Raw genomic sequence first — 6,915 nt, forward strand, 5'->3', positions numbered from 1 at the left:
CACATTGAGGTCCTGCCCGTGGAATAACTATACCACCCTACCTGACTTTAAAACAACAGGAGAAGCAAACCCAGAGGATCTAGTTCTTTCAATACTACATGAATCTTCAGAATTTATTCCATTACTGATGTAGAAATACATCCAGGCATATGGTTGGGAAAAAAATGACTACCTTGTACTTCAGCTAACTGGGTCATGGCATTGCTGAGTTATTCAAGCATGGGGGAAAAATAGGTTTAAGAAAGGAGGGGCCCAATATCAACAGTTTCTGTCCATGCTCACCTGAGCATTCAGCAGCATTTTAGTATCAGATGTGTCATAGCCCAGGGTACAGGGCCTCCATCATTCCATGTTGTCCTTACCTTTCCTTGAGAGAGATTCCTGATGATTGGCTGATCTTCCTTACAACTTAGAAGCTACCAGATCTTTCCTCTTGGATTTGTGCTCAGGAAATATAAGTTTTAAAATTAGCCTAAACAAGACATCTAGTAAAAACGACTACTTCCTCAAACAAACTTAAGCTGTATTCCGTGGACAAATAATAATACATCCTTTATTAGGCACTCTTTCTCATTTTCTAAGCCACCATATTTCCATACCAATGTTCATTATTAGTGTGGATAGTTCAATAGTTGACCAGATGGTCTTCACAAAGGGCAGAAGTCCTTCTGATGCCACCACCCACTTACTGACAGAACTAAACCAAAGGAAGAAGGACATATTAGCTCCAAAGATACAGATGATTCAAGTTTTATTCTTAGTTCTAGAAAACTCTTTCTTAGAATTTTTAAAATAGAATTTCATATCCTCTAAAAACAAAGCAGATATACAAACATTTAGTCATTCAACCAAACTCAAGAGAAGTGACCCTTAGGCTATAGGAACAGAGGAAATGCTGAAGAACAGCTGTAAACCCGAAAGAATGACTTCAGCAATTGGTTTTTTGGATGAGTTTTGTGTCTATGACTTAGTTAGATCCAACACTCATATCTCTATCACTCCTGGCCCATCCCTACCGCAATCTTGGAACTATGGAATTTGTACCTATTATTTCATAAGCACTTGCTATGTGCCAGGGACTTGGCTAAGAATTGTATGCTCATTATTTCAGCTTAGTGCATGGATTTACAGAGGAAATGGCAGGGTTTAAAGCCCAGTTTTTCCATAGACTAAGACAGGTCTTTTAACCTGTCTGCACTTGCTTTTTCACTTATAAAATATGAACAAATATAGAACTGTCATGATGATAAATAAGTACGAAACCCTTAAACAGCTTTGGCACAAAGAAAAGTATGAATATTTGTTACTATTATCCTTAACTAATTTTAGAAATGGATTTACTCTTAGAAAGGTGGCTTAATCCCCTTGGTGTTTCACACCTGTCTCCAGGAGCAGGTAAGTTGAGCCTATTTTCACAATGTTTCATAGATGGTTCCTTGCTCATATTGTAATATGGGCTACATTTCTTCACTGCTGCCTCACAAGTGGTATCCACGTTATCAAACAAACCCCTGGGCCTGGGGGTGTAACTCAGTGCTAGAGAATGTACTTAGCATGAGCCAGGTGCTGTGTTCAATCCCTAGCACCAAAACGACTCAAAAACCAAACCAATCCTCCTAAGGGTAGAGCTTTCACATTCTTAAGACTTTGAGTTTTGGGAAGGCTGGTATCTTAGAACATTTTCTGTTGCTTTAACAAAATACCTGAGACAGGATAACCTCTAAAGATAAAATTTGTTTGGTTCTTGGTTCTAGAGGCTGAGAAGTCCAAGAGCTTGTCATCAGCAAGTGCCCAGCTTCTGATGAGGGCCTTTCTGATACATTGTGACATGGCAGAGGGTGTCTCATGGTGAGACAGAGAGTAAGTGAACCAGGAAGAGCTCACTTTACAACAAGGGCATTCCCATGATAACTCATGAATCCCTTAATCCAGGAGTGGATCAGTCCATTCATGGAAGTAGAGTCAATTACCTGCCAATGTCCCTCAACTCTCAAATGCCATTAACATATGACTTTGGGGAGTAAGTTTTCAACACAGGAAATTTAGGGGACACATTCAAACTTTTGGAGCCCAGTAATAAAAAGGATGATGTAATTAAGTGTGTTGTTAAGAGGTCTAGGTTATATTCTGAATAAAGTGAGACTACAGGAGGCTATTAGATTGGGGAAATTGAAAGGGTCTGACTGTGCCACACTGCAGAGGGTCCTTCTTTGCTCTCCTGAGATCACCTGTCTCCATAAGTGCAGGAAGGGGCTCACCCCGTGCCATGGGTGGTGACAGAGCACTGAAAATGGGGCTAGACAGAATTGAGATGTACTGTAAGTATAAAATACACACCAGATTTTGAAAACTTTATATGAAAAACACAATGTAAAATAGCTCATAAATAATTATTTAAACCTTCATTACACTTGGGATGATGATATTTTAGATCTAGTCAGTTAAATAAAATATATTATTAAATTGTATTTATCTTTTTCTTTTTTACTTTTTTAAACAAACCTACTACGAAATTTAAAATTACATATCTGATGTGTGTTATGCTTCTATTAACAGAGATACTCTAGACCATGAGTCCCTGAATTTCCTGATGCTAAGGCCTAAGAGGGCCTCTATTCCAGGCTCATTCTCCCAAGGGTGTAACCCTTCAATAATATGCACCCAACTAGTCGTGACAAAGCCAGGTGTGGAAGGACCTACAGCTCAGTGTGTCCATACCTATATGTTGGAGGTCCCTTGCAGAGCAAGGTAAAAATAGAAGTAAGAAGGGAAGAAAGACCTGGAAAGGGCCTCCCAAGTGTTAGGAACAGGCCCAGGCTTGGGTGAAGGTGATCCGGTCACAGGAGACGAGAGTGAGGGCTAGAACAGCAAAGATTGTAATTGGCTTTTGTACTGCTAATGTACAGAGTGAGGCTATGGGGTCAATGCTTCAACCATGTGGGGTTAGTTGACAGCTATTTTCCCTCTGAAGTAAGAAGTCAACGTGATTGCTTAGAGCAAGAAAGTGAAGGGAAACATAAGATGTTTGGAATGGATGAAGCAAAATTTACAATGGTTTTAAGCATGTCTTAGTATTTATGTCTTTACTGAAGGTAGAGGCCAGCTCCCCAACAACAGGGGGAAACTCAAGCCCCTAGAGTTGAGAAAAAAGAAAGAATGTCTAAAGAGCACAGAGTATTAAAAAAGCAGGGACTCTGGTATAGGGAAGAAAAGAGGGGTCTAGTTCACCAAGTTTCAGCAAAAGTGGAGACTCATCTTGGGGCAAACATGGAAACCAAAACATCAAAACTGGATACAATGTCAGAGTTGTCCTGACAGAGAAGGTCTTGCACTGAGTCCCAGAAGTTGAGCTAAAGCTCCCTCTATCTCTCCTGGCTTAGGTCAGTCAGGGTAAAGTGACCTCTGCAGAGGGAGATGGTCAGCAAAGGCCAAGAGCCTGTGGAGCTTGACCTTTATCCAAGGTGACACAGATACACAGACTCAGCTTCTCCTGACTCTGGGTCAAGGGTACCATAACATTAGTGGTACCCTTACAGAAGTAGAATTAAGTGTATTTCATGCCCCTTAATCAATAATAGAGGTCTGAACACACAAGATTCTGTCCCATGGGAAACAGTAAGGGAATTAACAAGTCAAAGGAGAAAAGTGGGGTGATTGTAAGGTCCAATCTCCAATATTATTGAATGATCTTGTGGAGCTCTCTGCTCTCCTTTGGCCTCAGTTTCTTATTTGTAAGATGAAAGCATTGAAATCAAATGGTCCAATCTGTTCCTCTGTTTTTATCTCTGTAAATACAGGATACACAATATTGCCATAACTTCCTAGTCCCTAAATCTACCACATTGAAGACCTCAGGAAATGTTTTGAACTTGAACATAAATACTAAGCAGAGTGTAGAATGCAGCTCTAGTAAAATAGTTCTGAGTTCTTAAGTCACATTCCACTTAATCCCACATAATTTCTAGGTGATTTTTTTTTTTTCCATGTATTCTACTTCCATTACCACTACTGCAATTTACTGGAATTTCAGTTCCTTATTACCTCACTTCCTTGGTCTTTGTTTTATCTTTCTGTTATTCAAACCATAAGGCAATTTAAATGTTTCCTGTGAAACAGGGAATACAACAACTACTTAGGAAAGATCTTGTGTAGGATAAGGTAGGATAAATAGATTAAGAAAAGTGGGCTTATCTTAAGGCAGAGCTGGTGATGTCTTTCAGACCCTCTGCTCAGCTCAGAATGATTTGAACCAAAGTTTGCTAAGAATCTGAGCCAGCACCAGCTGACACCATGTATCATATGTCCTTAGAGATAATTAACAGCTCACAGACCTCCTAAGTCCTTGCACTGTTTTGGAAACAAAGTCAAAGACACTGGGCACTCACTGAACTGAGGTACAGGCTAACTGAAGTACAAAACCCAGAAAGGCCATGTCTTTAATCATGGAAAGCAAAACTCCTTTCAGATAGAATTGGAGGGTCTAGATGAGCTGCTTTGCTTGTGACCTGGACTGTACTGTCTTTTAGTGCCAATCTACTAAAGGAAAAACAAGTGTCAAAAGGAATGCTTAGAAGACAAGTCAAAAAAGTTTATCTTTTTAGTTGCTAATTTTAAATATGTTTGATGAAAGAAATGGAGACACAGATAAGGATGCATAATCAATGTCCTTTCATTCAGCATAAAGCTAGGAAAATGGGAATAGCAATTCCTTCAACCTGTAGAGGACTGCAGGGTAACAGGCAGATTTGAATCACATGAGTTCAATCCCACTGCAACCAAGACTTGAGATTCAGAATTCTCTGGATGTTGAATACTCATAATTGTTCCTTGCCCAATTGGTATGTGGTGACATTATTGAATGATTAATTCTAGGGTGTTTAATTATGAATTTTTAACAAATGTGTATGATTGAAAAAAATAGCATTTGTGCAATGAAATTTAACCTGTTCAGGTTTTCCTATATAGAAAAGAAATTTCTCTCCTCAAAGAAAAATTTTAAGGCATAGTTTTGACAATTTATATAAAGTAAGACATCATGATTAATTCTTACAAAGATGGCCCTGCTGTTGCTATAAACTCAGTACATCTTGATTTTCCAGAGATCATTGTTAGCTACAGGTCAGTCTGAGTAAGCAGGGAGGTCTAACCAACCTAACTAAGCAATCCCAGATTAGCATTTCACACACATCAGAATATCAGGCAGCTAATTTTTTTTTCCAAAAAATTAGAAAAACTAGTCATATGAGAAAGAAATTTTGGAAACCTTAAACATTCTTTTCCTCTAAACCTGACATTGTCCCCAGGTAATAAATGACTGTTCACTTTTTTTTTTTTTTTTTGGGGGGGGGGTGCTGGGGATCGAACCCAGAGTCTTGTGCTTGCAAGACAAGCACTCTACCGACTGAGCTATCTCCCCAGCCCCAACTGTTCACTTTTTTACTTGGAAAACAAGATTTATCATGCCTGATAATTTGAATTTTCTTCCCTCTTGCTGTTGGAACAGTGCTAGTTTGGTTTTTGAGGGGACCGATTCCATACTTCTGTGTACTTTGTGTGTTTTGTGATTCACACTGGAGTCTGTCACCCAGAGGCCTGTTACAGCTTACAAGTCCCAACAACAAGGCATGCATACTGCAAGTCTTGGTGGCTTGACCTAATGTACCATCCTGACTCTTACCTCCTTGTGATAAGTGACAAGGGCACATACATGACTAAGAACTTATATTCTTGAGTTCATAATGGCTGATAAGTCTTATTTAAAGTCAAAGACATAAAATCATAAACTACACAATCAGCTGTTTGGTCAGGTTCCTCATTTCAACATTAAAGAATGAAGCCCTGGTTCTATGACTTAATTCAAATTAACTTTTTGATAGTTTAAGAAAGATGTTGCTGGTGCCACCTAGTGGAACTATTATAATCCCACAGCTATCTGACAAATCCTTAAATTCTAGATAACTTCTGTGATCAGAGCTTAAATTTGGTAGTCTGGTATGTAGCAATCTTTCTACAAGGTCTATTGCATATGTTTCAGTGCTTTTATTCTAGAATGAGGATAAGGAGTTACAGGACAATATTTTAAATTTTATAGGGAAGTTCTTCAGGATAATTTCAAGGGCAAAATTTGTTCTACCAGTATAAGATCTTGTCAGTTTCTCCTATTTCAAATACATTCAGGCTATTGTTAAACATTGAGGGACCCTTCAAACTTTTAACTCTCATTAGCTGATAAAGATGGCATTGTTAGTTTTATTCAATTTGAGTGTAGCACATTTGCCCCACATATTAGCTCTGAGGATATAGTATCATTTCTCATAAAATGTTCATTAGGCCTTCTCACCCCATTCAAGAACATCTGTGAGAACAGGCTTTCTGGTTTTTTCCCGTTAGTTTTTTTTTTTTTTTTTTTTTAATTTTTATTTTTTTATTGTGAACAAATGGGATACATGTTCTTTCTCTGTTTGTACATAGAGTAAAGGCATACCATTTGTGTAATCATACGTTTACATAGGGTGATGTTGGTTGATTCATTCTGTTATTTTTTTCCCCTTCCCCCCACCCCTCCCATCCCTCTTTTCCCTCTATACAGTCCTTCCTTCCCCCATTCTTGCCCCCCTCCCTAACCCTCACTCTAACCCTAAAACTAACCCCTCCCACGCCCCATTATGTATCATCATCCACTTATCAGCGAGATCATTCTTCCTTTGGTTTTTTGAGATTGGCTTATCTCACTTAGCATGATATTCTCCAATTTCGTCCATTTGCTTGCAAATGCCATAATTTTATCATTCTTTATGGCTGAGTAATATTCCATTGTATATATATGCCACAGTTTCTTTATCCATTCATCAACTGAAGGGCATCTAGGTTGGTTCCACAATCTGGCTATGGTGAATTGAGCAGCAATGAACATTG

The sequence above is a fragment of the Sciurus carolinensis genome, chromosome 11, assembly GCF_902686445.1.
Source record: "Sciurus carolinensis chromosome 11, mSciCar1.2, whole genome shotgun sequence".
Classification (NCBI taxonomy): Eukaryota; Metazoa; Chordata; class Mammalia; order Rodentia; family Sciuridae; genus Sciurus; species Sciurus carolinensis.